The following is a 12,040-nucleotide window of genomic DNA, read 5'->3' on the forward strand; positions in this document are numbered from 1 at the left end:
ACATGGCGGCCGTGATAACAACACACAAACATTCTGTTGACCGGCCAAATGATAAATATCAAATAATTATCATGTAAATACATGTTCTTAACGTTAACTTAATAGTTTCTAGATATCTGGCATATATTTATTATTGCCTATTATTTCTAGTTGTCTGTTTATTATTTCCCAACGAAACATCCCACAGCTGTGAAAAACAGTACACAAAATCAGCTGCTGTACACGGGCATGACCGTCACATTTCCTTATTCCGTTTCAATACAACACATATATTTTCCCAAGAAACCGTAACTATGTACCGTCCAAGAGACATCCGGAAGTGATATGGCACTGTCCGAGATTTCTTATCTGTTGTCATGGGCGACATCTCGTTCCTATACCGTAATTCACCACATTGTTAAATGGCACTATTTGTAATACTATTATTTCCATCGTCCAGTCATTTGTTGGATACGACCAGTTCTACAGCCTCCTGGGGGTCTGTTGTACCCGGAATAACGACCTTGGGGGTGGTTGAATTGTTGACTTCTGTAAACATGCGATTCTAATTATCAAAAGGAGATTAATTAAAATGGCCTACCAAGGTAGTATTGAGGTAACAATGCAATAATTACCTTAATACTCCATCATCACATTCATCACAACAGATAATTCTTTCAAAGTTCAGTGATGAAAGCATTCTTAAATTTTAATAATATTTTCGGTTTTGATAAAAATGACGCTGAACATTTTTTCCTGAAAAAAGTGTTTATTTTATGTCCAATGTTTTGTTACGTAATTGATTACTTTACATTTTCTATATACCTTTTCGCAGGTTTTATATTTCGTGGTAACATCGATTCATCTATAGCAATATCAGCACCTTTGTATAACAAGCAGTGAAATTCTGCAGGATATTTCTGCCGGCGTGGTTATTTGAATTTCAGGAAGAAATGGCGAATAAAGCTGTAAAAACTTCCAACTCCCGTGAAAAGTTACCGCTATATAATACATAAACGAACCTGTGGGTTAATTGTCTGTTTCCTTTTTTGGTACATTTTTTGGTAGATTAACAGCTGTATAATCACACCAGCCACGTATGTCACTGTAGGTAACCACCACCATATATCAACTGTGTTAGGGTGTCCACATCCTGAACAAAACATAGTCATCTTCAATTGGCTTTCAGACAAAGATGGGTAATGAGAATTTAAACCTCGTTTATAACTTACTAAAGATTTTTTAATACATTAAACAATGGTTTTGAAAATCAAACAGCTTGAGATGTAATGTAAAACGAATTAACAAACTAGTAAATTAATTTATTGATATAAGTATTTGTAACTCACGTGGAGAGTGAAGATGGATCTTCTTGCTGTGGCTGCTGTCCTGTGGAATTGCAAATAAATAGTAAATTGATTAAACGGTTGTCATGTTAAAGTTATATGTTTCCATAACTGGGCGTAGAAAATCGACATGTTGTTTGTTCTTCATCTGTTAATTTATTTATTGGAAACCCAAACGTTTTAATGAATTAAGGTGTACAAATCGTTTAAAGTTCTGGTAATTCAGGACAAATACCATCTGGACAGACGCTTTATAAGCATCTGTAACAACACATAATTTATTAACTGTGGTAGTTCTGGTTTAACAATTTGGTAACAACACATAATTTATTCACTGTGGTAGTTCTGGTTTAACATTGGTAACAACACATAATTTATTCACTGTGGTAGTTCTGGTTTAACATTGGTAACAACACATAATTTATTCACTGTGGTAGTTTCTGGTTTAACATTGGTAACAACACATAATTTATTCACTGTGGTTGGTAGTATTCTGGTTTAACATTGGTAACAACACATAATTTATTCACTGTGGTAGTTCTGGTTTAACATTGGTAACAACACATAATTTATTCACTGTGGTAGTTCTGGTTTAACATTGGTAACAACACATAATTTATTCACTGTGGTAGTTCTTTAACATTGGTAACAACACATAATTTATTCATTGGTAGTTCTGTTTAACATTGGTAACAACACATAATTTATTCACTGTGGTAGTTCTGGTTTAACATCTGTAACAACACATAATTTATTCACTGTGGTAGTTCTGGTTTAACATTGTAACAACACATAATTTATTCACTGTGGTAGTTTCTGGTTTAATATTGGTAACAACACATAATTTATTCACTGTGGTAGTTCTGGTTTAACATCTGTAACAACACATAATTTATTAACTGTGGTAGTTCTGGTTTAACATTGGTAACAACACATAATTTATTCACCGTGGTAGTTCTGGTTTAACATTGGTAACAACACATAATTTATTCACCGTGGTAGTTCTGGTTTAACATTGGTAACAACACATAATATATTCACTGTGGTAGTTCTGGTTTAACATTCGTAAAAACACATAATTTATTCACTGTGGTAGTTCTGGTTTAACATTGGTAACAACACATAATTTATTCACTGTGGTAGTTCTGGTTTAACATTCGTAACAACACATAATTTATTCACTGTGGTAGTTCTGGTTTAACATTGGTAACAAAACATACTTTATTCACTGTGGTAGTTCTGGTTTACAATGCTTTACGTGTGTTTAGATAAAAACACATCTGAAAAAAGTCACTTAAAACTAATATCACTATAACATGTAGAATGAAATTGAGAACAGCTTGGCTTTTAGGTTTGTCATGTGTACTCATTTCACTGCACTCTAGACGTAAATATAGTGATTTTTGGCAGTACTTCCAAAAAACATTTTTGGTTCTTACATAACTTTATACAATTAACACATATGCATTGTGAATATTATAGTTCTCAAAATGTTAATCACCTGTGGTGGTGGTGATAATATATTCAAAGCTCTTCTTGATCGTGACAATGAACATTACGACACATATAACTTTAAGGAATTCACATCATATAACAATAAAAAGTCAGTCTACTGATACCTATTGTATCTAACGTACCTGACGAGGTGGTGAATGACTGAGGCATAGTCGGTAGTGTTAGCGGATTTCTCTCTTCAAGTTCTAAATAAAAAAGATAGTCATCGAAAGCTTAATTAAATGGTCGGTTTGATGTTTATTAAAATTTAAAGTAAAATGGATTGTTACTGTAAAATGTGTTATTTTCAACAAAAGTACTTGAATGTAAACTCAAATGCAATAGTTTGATATAGAGAATAACAGAGGAAAGGAAGAAAAGATACACGTATTTACAGTATAAATAAACCAATTGTAGATTTTATGTAATAGTGTTACTAATTGCATATGAAAATTGATAATTTAATCACACAAAGGTATTACCTGCTGCCTCGATATTCTTCTTCACTGAAAATAAATCATAATTAAACGAAATTAAAAGGTATAAAAACACACAAAAACATATTTAACGTATATGTTATCGCACGACATGATAATTAAATTAATTGTAGGCCTTTGTTGGCAAAAAATCATTCTTTCATATCCCGATATATTTTTTTTAATTGGGACATCCAATGCTTAAAATGAATTTTTCAGATAAAATGAAAATGCGTTTTGAAATCAATCTCATTGATTCAATACGTAACGTGTTAATGTCATATTGTGATGTCATAATTATGTCGGGTTTTCAAGCCTTTCTAGGATTTTTTCATAGAGGTATGAAATAGGAATAGGCTAATCAGAAAGATAGCAAAACTTGTATTATTTCATATAACAAAACAATTATTGACTTTTTGAAGGTTAATAACAGGAATTGTTAAACCTTTGAAAGTTGATATTTCCCTCGGCCTTCGGCCTCGAGGAATATCACCTTTCTCAGGTTTAACAAGTCCTCGTATTAACCTACAAAAAGTCGATATTTGTATAATGTCGACCTCCATGTGACAGTGTATTATCCAATAAGAATAGAGGAAATTCAGAGCATATCTAATATTCAAGTATATAACTACGTCGAACTGATTTGGATGTGTCACTCATCTTATATATTTATATATTTAGAAAAAACGTAAAATATATTTTGTAGCATTAAAGAATGATGGAACATGTTTTCAAAAATCAACAGATACATTTTCTAATTAATTTATCGGTGTTTTCTGTATTTGCATAGTGTGTTGTATTTGCATATTGCATGCAGTCATATGGCCTTGCAGGTAAGTAATGATTGTGATGTCATATGCTTTTTGCGAGCGTAACGTCATACTTTTCAGAGAAAACGACGCGACTTTCGCTTACAAAACAATGACGTCACAATTGATACCTACCCACAATGTAGTAAAATATGTAATATGAAAGTCGGAATACATTTATTACCATCCATACAATAGAAGTAACACTGTATTGGCCGGCCTCCAGACACCAAGGGTAGGTTACAGACGGCGGTACTACACTCCATACACATGCCATGGTGACAATAATTGGGTCCATATATCACAGGTGACGTGCCCACACGCTACAGGTATTGTATCCGGTGTGTGTCCCAGTCCTGCAGAGCTAGTCCCCGTACTGTCAGGACTAATACCATGAACAACTGTCCACAGCATCCTGTGGTGAATGTCGGCTCGGTATCCTAACTTAACTATCACAGTAAATATCGTCGGTTATACAATATGAATTACAATGTCGTCACATACATGTGAGATACGAAATTTTGAACCTTCGGACCAACAGACAAGAGCATTTATTATATATATTAAATGTTTTAAAGTATTAGCGGTTTTCCCGACCGTGGTATGTCATAAACAAAAACTGGGATTACCTGGGTGTATTAATAGGATATCAAAAAATAGAATCAACATAACCTTACAGGTATATTTCATCAGCTATTGTCATGTCCCATTACAAATAGCTGTTTGAACGAAGGATTTATTGCATTCAACTTTATTACAATATTTGTTTCTTTGACTTTGCCAACATATTTTGTCTGCACGGTTGGAATTACTTCTTGTCCCATATGTTCTCTGATGCAACACACCCACATTCATCTACCGTGCTTCAAACTTATCTCTCTTTTTTTAACATCGAGCATACACCTGAAGTAAACTTTCCATAACATCAACAACACCATATCGGGAGATTGTTGTAAACTTAATTAAATCATTAGCCTGTCAAAAAGACACTTTTTCTAAATGTTGCCATTGATCTATTTGAATGATTGAAAAACAACAAATAATATTTTTGATTTCCTATTTAATATTTTCAATAAAGATATAAAACAAAATGAGTAATTTAGTGACACATTTTCTTGAGTTAGGATAACACGATACTTGATATTTCGATATCGGCTGAATTAACATAGGAATCTGTCAATGTTATAATTAGTGCCTTGTTATTTACGACTGTTATCACACTGTTCATTAGCATATCGCCGAAAACATCAAACAATACACCATATTACACTGCCAACGGTCAAATCAACATGTCTTGGAATATTTGCTCATTTCTAAATCTACCAATTTGAATTTTAGCAAATAATTCTCTGCAGAAAGCAATTTGTCCATATTTGAAATAACGTTGATAGCCAGCATTTCATGTTACATTATCATTACACTATCGATCAAAGCTGAACCTAGGCCTGTACACTTGTCATGTTACATTATCATTACACTAATCGATCAAAGCTGAACCTAGGCCTGTACACTTGTCATGTTACATTATCATTACACTATCGATCAAAGCTGAACCTAGGCCTGTACACTTGTCATGTCACATTATCATTACACTATCGATCAAAGCTGAACCTAGGCCTGTACACTTGTCATGTTACATTATCATTACACTATCGATCAAAGCTGAACCTAGGCCTGTACACTTGTCATGTTACATTATCATTACACTATCGATCAAAGCTGAACCTAGGCCTGTACACTTGTCATGTTACATTATCATTACACTATCGATCAAAGCTGAACCTAGGCCTGTACACTTGTCATGTTATATGTATCATTACACTATCGATCAAAGCTGAACCTAGGCCTGTACACTTGTCATGTTACATATATCATTACACTATCGATCAAAGCTGAACCTAGGCCTGTACACTTGTCATGTTACATTATCATTACACTATCGATCAAAGCTGAACCTAGGCCTGTACACTTGTCATGTTACATTATAATTACACTAATCGATCAAAGCTGAACCTAGGCCTGTACACTTGTCATGTTACATTATCATTACACTATCGATCAAAGCTGAACCTAGGCCTGTACACTTGTTGTACATTATCATTACACTATCGATCAAAGCTGAACCTCAGGGCCTGTACACTTATCATGTTACATTATCATTACACTATCGATCAAAGCTGAACCTAGGGCCTGTACACTTGTCATGTTACATTATCATTACACTATCGATCAAGCTGAAAGCTGAACTTGTCATGTTACATTATCCTGTACACTTGTCAAAGCATGTTACATGTCATTTCATTATCACACTATCGATCAAAGCTGAACCTAGGCCTGTACACTTGTCATGTTACACATTATCATTTACACTATCGATCAAAGCTGAACCTAGGCCTGTACACTTGTCATGTTACATTATCATTACACTATCGATCAAAGCTGAACCTAGGCCTGTAACACATGGTCATGTCACATTATCATTACACTATCGATCAAAGCTGAACCTAGGCCTGTACACTTGTCAAGGTTACATTATCATTACACTATCGATCAAAGCTGAACCTAGCCTGTACACTTGTCAGTGTTATATTATCATTACCACTATCGATCAAGAGCTGAACCGAGGCCTGTACACGTTGATCATGTCCAACTGATTATCATTACACAACTATCGAATCAAAGCTGGAAGCCTTGGCCTGTACACTTGGTCATGTTACATTATCATTACACTATCGATCAAAGCTGAACCTAGGCCTGTACACCTTTGTGCATTGTTACATTATCATTACACTAGTCGGATCAAAAGCTCGAACCTAGGCTCTACACTTGTCATGTTACTATTATCAATTTAAAAAATCGAACAAAGCTGAACCTAGCCCCTGTACACTTGTCATGTTTACATTATCATTACACTATCGATTCAAAGTGCCTGAACCCTAGGGCCTTGTAACACTTGTCATGTTTATATTATCATTACACTATCGAATCAAAGCTGAACGCTAGGCCTGTACACTTGTCATGTCACATTATACATTTAGCACTAATCGATCAAAGCTGACTCTAGGCCTGTACGACGTAGTCATGTTACATTAACATTTAGTCACTATCGATCAATAGCTGAACCCTAGGCCTGTACACTTGTCCATGTTTCATTATCATTACACTTCATGTATCGATTCAAAAGCTGAACCTAGGCTGTGAACACTTGTCCAAGTTACATTATCATTACACTATCGATCACAAGCTGAACCTAGGCCTGTAACACTTGTCATGTTACATTATCATTACACTATCGATCAAAGCTGAAGACCTAGTCCTGTACAGACTTGTAATGTTTACATTATCATTACACTATCGAATCAAAGCCTGAACCTAGGCCTGTGACACTTGTTCCATGTTTACGATTATCATTACACAGCCAGATCAAAGCTGAACCTAGTCCTGTACACTTGATCCATGTATACATTTAATCATTACAGCTAACTGATCAAAGCTGAACCTAGGCACTGTAACACCTTGTCAAGTTACATTATCATTACACTATCGATCAAAGCTGAACCTAGGCCTGTACACATTGTCATGTTACATTATCATTACACTATCGATCAAAGCCTGAACCAAGGCCTGTACAACGTTGTCATGTCACATTTATCATGTACACAATCGATCAATAGCTGAACCTAGGCCTGTACACCTTGTCATGTTACATTATCATTAACACTATCGATCAAAGCTGAACCTAGGCCTGTAACACTTGTCCCATTTTTACATTATCATTACAAACTATCGATCAAAGCTGAACCTAGTGGCCTTATACAATTTGTCATGTGTTACATTATCATTACACGTAATCGATCAAAGCTGAACCTAGGCCTGTACACTTGTCCATGTCACATTATCAATACACTATCGATCAAAGCTGAACCTAGGCCTGTAACACTTTGTCATGTATACATTATCATTACACTATCGATCAAATGCTGAACCTAGGCCTGTACGACTTTGTCATGTTACATATATCATTATACTGAACGATCAAAGCTGAACCAAGGCAATGTAAACTTGTCATTGTTACATTATCATTACACTATCGATCAAAGCTGAACCTAGGAGCTGTAACACTTGTCATGTTACATTTATCATTACAATATCGATCAAAAGCTGAACTCTAGCCCTGTACACTTGTCATGTTACATTATTCATTACACTAATCGATCAAAGCTGAACCTAGGCCTGTACACTGTCAATGTTACATTATCATTACACTATCGATTCAAAGCTGAACCTAGGATGCCTGTACACTTGTCATGTTACATTATCATTACACTATCGAATCAAAGCTGAACCTAGGGCTTGTACACTTGTGCATGTTACATTATCATTACACTTATCGATCAAGCAGCTAAACCTAGGCCTGTACACTTGTCGAATGTACATTTATCATTACACTAGATCGTTCAAAGCTGAACCTAGGCCTGTACACTTGTTCATTGTACATTATCATTATCATATCGATCACAGCTAAGGCCTGTACACTTGTCATGTTACATATCTATACACTATCGATCAAGCTGAACCTATGCCTGTACAATTGTTCATAGTTACATTATCATTACACTTATCGATCAAAGCTGAACCTAGGCCTGTACACTTGTCATGTTACATTATCATTACACTATCGATCAAAGCTGAACCTAGGCCTGTACACGTTGTCATGGTTACATTATCATTACACTATCGATCAAAGCTAGAAGCCCAGGCCTGTACACTTGTCATGTTACATTATCATTACACTACGATTAAAGCTGAACCTAGGCTTGTACACTTGTCAGTGTACATTACAGATACACAATCGATCAAAGCTGAACCTAGGCCTGTACACTTGTCATGTTACCCATTAACATTACACTATCGATCAAAGCTGAACCTATGCCTGTACACTTGTCATGATTACATTATTCATTACACTGATCGATCAAAGCTGAACCTAGGCCTGTACACTTGTCATGTTACATTATCATTACACTATCGATCAAAGCTGAACCTAGGCTTGTACACTTGTCATGTTACATTATCATTACACTATCGACAAAGCTGAACCTAAGCCTGTACACTTGTCATTTACATTATCATTACACTATCGATCAAAGCTGAACCTAGGCCTGTACACTTGTCCATGTTCACATTATCATTACAACTATCGATCAAATCTGAACCAAGGCCTGTACCACTTGTCATGTGAACATTATCATTACACTATCGATCACAGCTGAAACCTAGGCCTGTACACTTGTCATGTATACATTATCATTACACCTACGATCAAAGCTTGAACCTAGGCCTGTAACACTTGTCATGTTACATGTAATCATTACCACTATCGATCAAAGCTGAACCTAGGCCCTGTACACTTGTCATGTTAACATTATCATTACACTATCGATCAAAGCTGAACCTAGGCCAGTACACTTGTCATGTTACATTATCATTACATCTATCGATCAAAGCTGAACCTAGGGCCTGTACACTTGTCATGTCACATTATCCATTACACTATCGATCAAAGCTGAACCTAGGCCTATTTTTTTTGTTTATTTTATTATTTTTTTTTTGTACACGTTGTCCATGTTGACATTAATCATTAACACTATGCGATCAAAGCTGAACCTAGCCTGTACACTTGTCATGTTACATTATCATTACACTATCGATCAAAGCTGAACCTAGGCCTGTACACTTGTCATAGTTACATTATCATTTACACTATCGGATCAAAGCTGAACCTAGGCCTGTACAGCTTGGTCCATGTTTACATTATCATTACACTATCGATATCAAAGCTGAACCTAGGCCTGTACACTTGTCATGTTACATTATCATTACACTATCGATCAAAGCTGAACCTAGGCCTGTACACTTGTCATGTTACATTATCATTACACTATCGATCAAAGCTGAACCTAGGCCTGTACACTTGTCATGTTACATTATCATTACACTATCGATCAAAGCTGAACCTAGGCCTGTACACTTGTCATGTTACATTATCATTACACTATCGAATCAAAGCTGAACCTAGGCCTGTACACTTGTCATGTTACATTATCATTACACTATCGATCAAAGCTGAACCTAGGCCTGTACACTTGTCATGTTACATTATCATTAACTTGTACACTATCGATCAAAGCTGAACCTAGGCCTGTACACATGTCCATGTTACATTATCATTACACTATCGATCAAAGCTGAACCTAGGCCTGTACACTTGTCATGTTACATTATCATTACACTATCGATCAAAGCTGAACCTAGGCCTGTACACTTGTCATGTTACATTATCATTACACTATCGATCAAAGCTGAACCTAGGCCTGTACACTTGTCCATGTTACATTATCATTACACTATCGATCAAAGCTGAACCTAGGCCTGTACACTTGTCATGTTACATTATCATTACACTATCGATCAAAGCTGAACCTAGGCCTGTACACTTGTCATGTTACATTATCATTACACTATCGATCAAAGCTGAACCTAGGCCTGTACACTTGTCATGTTACATTATCATTACCAGCCTGTACACTATCGATCAAAGCTGAACCTAGGCCTGTACACTTGTCATGTTACATTATCATTACACTATCGATCAAAGCTGAACCTAGGCCTGTACACTTGTCATGTTACATTATCATTACACTATCGATCAAAGCTGAACCTAGGCCTGTACACTTGTCATGTTACATTTATCATATACACTATCTTGTCCATTAACATAACATCAAATCAAAGCTGAACCTAGGCCTGTACACTTGTCATGTTACATTATCATTACACTATCGATCAAAGCTGAACCTAGGCCTGTACACTTGTCATGTTACATTATCATTACACTATCGATCAAAGCTGAACCTAGGCCTGTACACTTGTCATGTTACATTATCATTACACTATCGATCAAAGCTGAACCTAGGCCTGTACACTTGTCATGTTACATTATCATTACACTATCGATCAAAGCTGAACCTAGGCTTGTACACTTGTCATGTTACATTATCATTACAATATCGATCAAAGCTAAACCTAGGCCTGTACACTTGTCATGTTACATTATCATTACACTATCGATCAAAAGCTGAACCTAGGCCTGTACACTTGTCATGTTCACATTATCATTACACTATCGATCAAAGCTGAACCTAGGCCTGTACACTTGTCATGTTACATTATCATTACACTATCGATCAAAGCTGAACCTAGGCCTGTACACTTGTCATGTTACATTATCATTACATTATCGATCAAAGCTGAACCTAGGCCTGTACACTTGTCATGTTACATTATCATTACACTATCGATCAAAGCTGAACCTAGGCCTGTACACTTGTCATGTTACATTATCATTACACTATCGATCAAAGCTGAACCTAGGCCTGTACACTTGTCATGTTACATTATCATTACACTATCGATCAAAGCTGAACCTAGGCCTGTACACTTGTCATGTTACATTATCATTACACTATCGATCAAAGCTGAACCTAGGCCTGTACACTTGTCATGTTACATTATCATTACACACTATCGATCAAAGCTGAACCTAGGCCTGTACACTTGTCATGTTACATTATCATTACACTATCGATCAAAGCTGAACCTAGGCCTGTACACTTGTCATGTTACATTATCATTACACTATCGATCAAAGCTGAACCTAGGCCTGTACACTTGTCATGTTACATTATCATTACACTATCGATCAAAGCTGAACCTAGGCCTGTACACTTGTCATGTTACATTATCATTACACTATCGATCAAAGCTGAACCTAGGCCTGTACACTTGTCATGTTACATTATCATTACACTATCGATCAAAGCTGAACCTAGGCCTGTAACACTTGTCATGTTACATTATCATTACACTATCGATC

The 12,040-nt window shown here is 35.8% G+C and overlaps 1 long non-coding RNA gene across 1 annotated transcript; it reads right to left on the reverse strand.

The window, feature by feature from the left end:
- Positions 1-1,328: 1,328 nt before the first annotated feature.
- LOC138313478 (uncharacterized) lies at positions 1,329-4,424 on the reverse strand. The gene is made up of 4 exons (XR_011207193.1): positions 4,289-4,424; positions 3,302-3,325; positions 2,963-3,025; positions 1,329-1,368 (listed from the first exon to the last, which is right to left on the reverse strand). It is a non-coding gene; the product is annotated as an uncharacterized lncRNA (long non-coding RNA).
- Between the last annotated feature and the right edge of the window lie 7,616 nt (positions 4,425-12,040).

The sequence above is a fragment of the Argopecten irradians genome, unplaced genomic scaffold (assembly GCF_041381155.1).
Source record: "Argopecten irradians isolate NY unplaced genomic scaffold, Ai_NY scaffold_0702, whole genome shotgun sequence".
NCBI classification, from domain to species: Eukaryota; Metazoa; Mollusca; class Bivalvia; order Pectinida; family Pectinidae; genus Argopecten; species Argopecten irradians.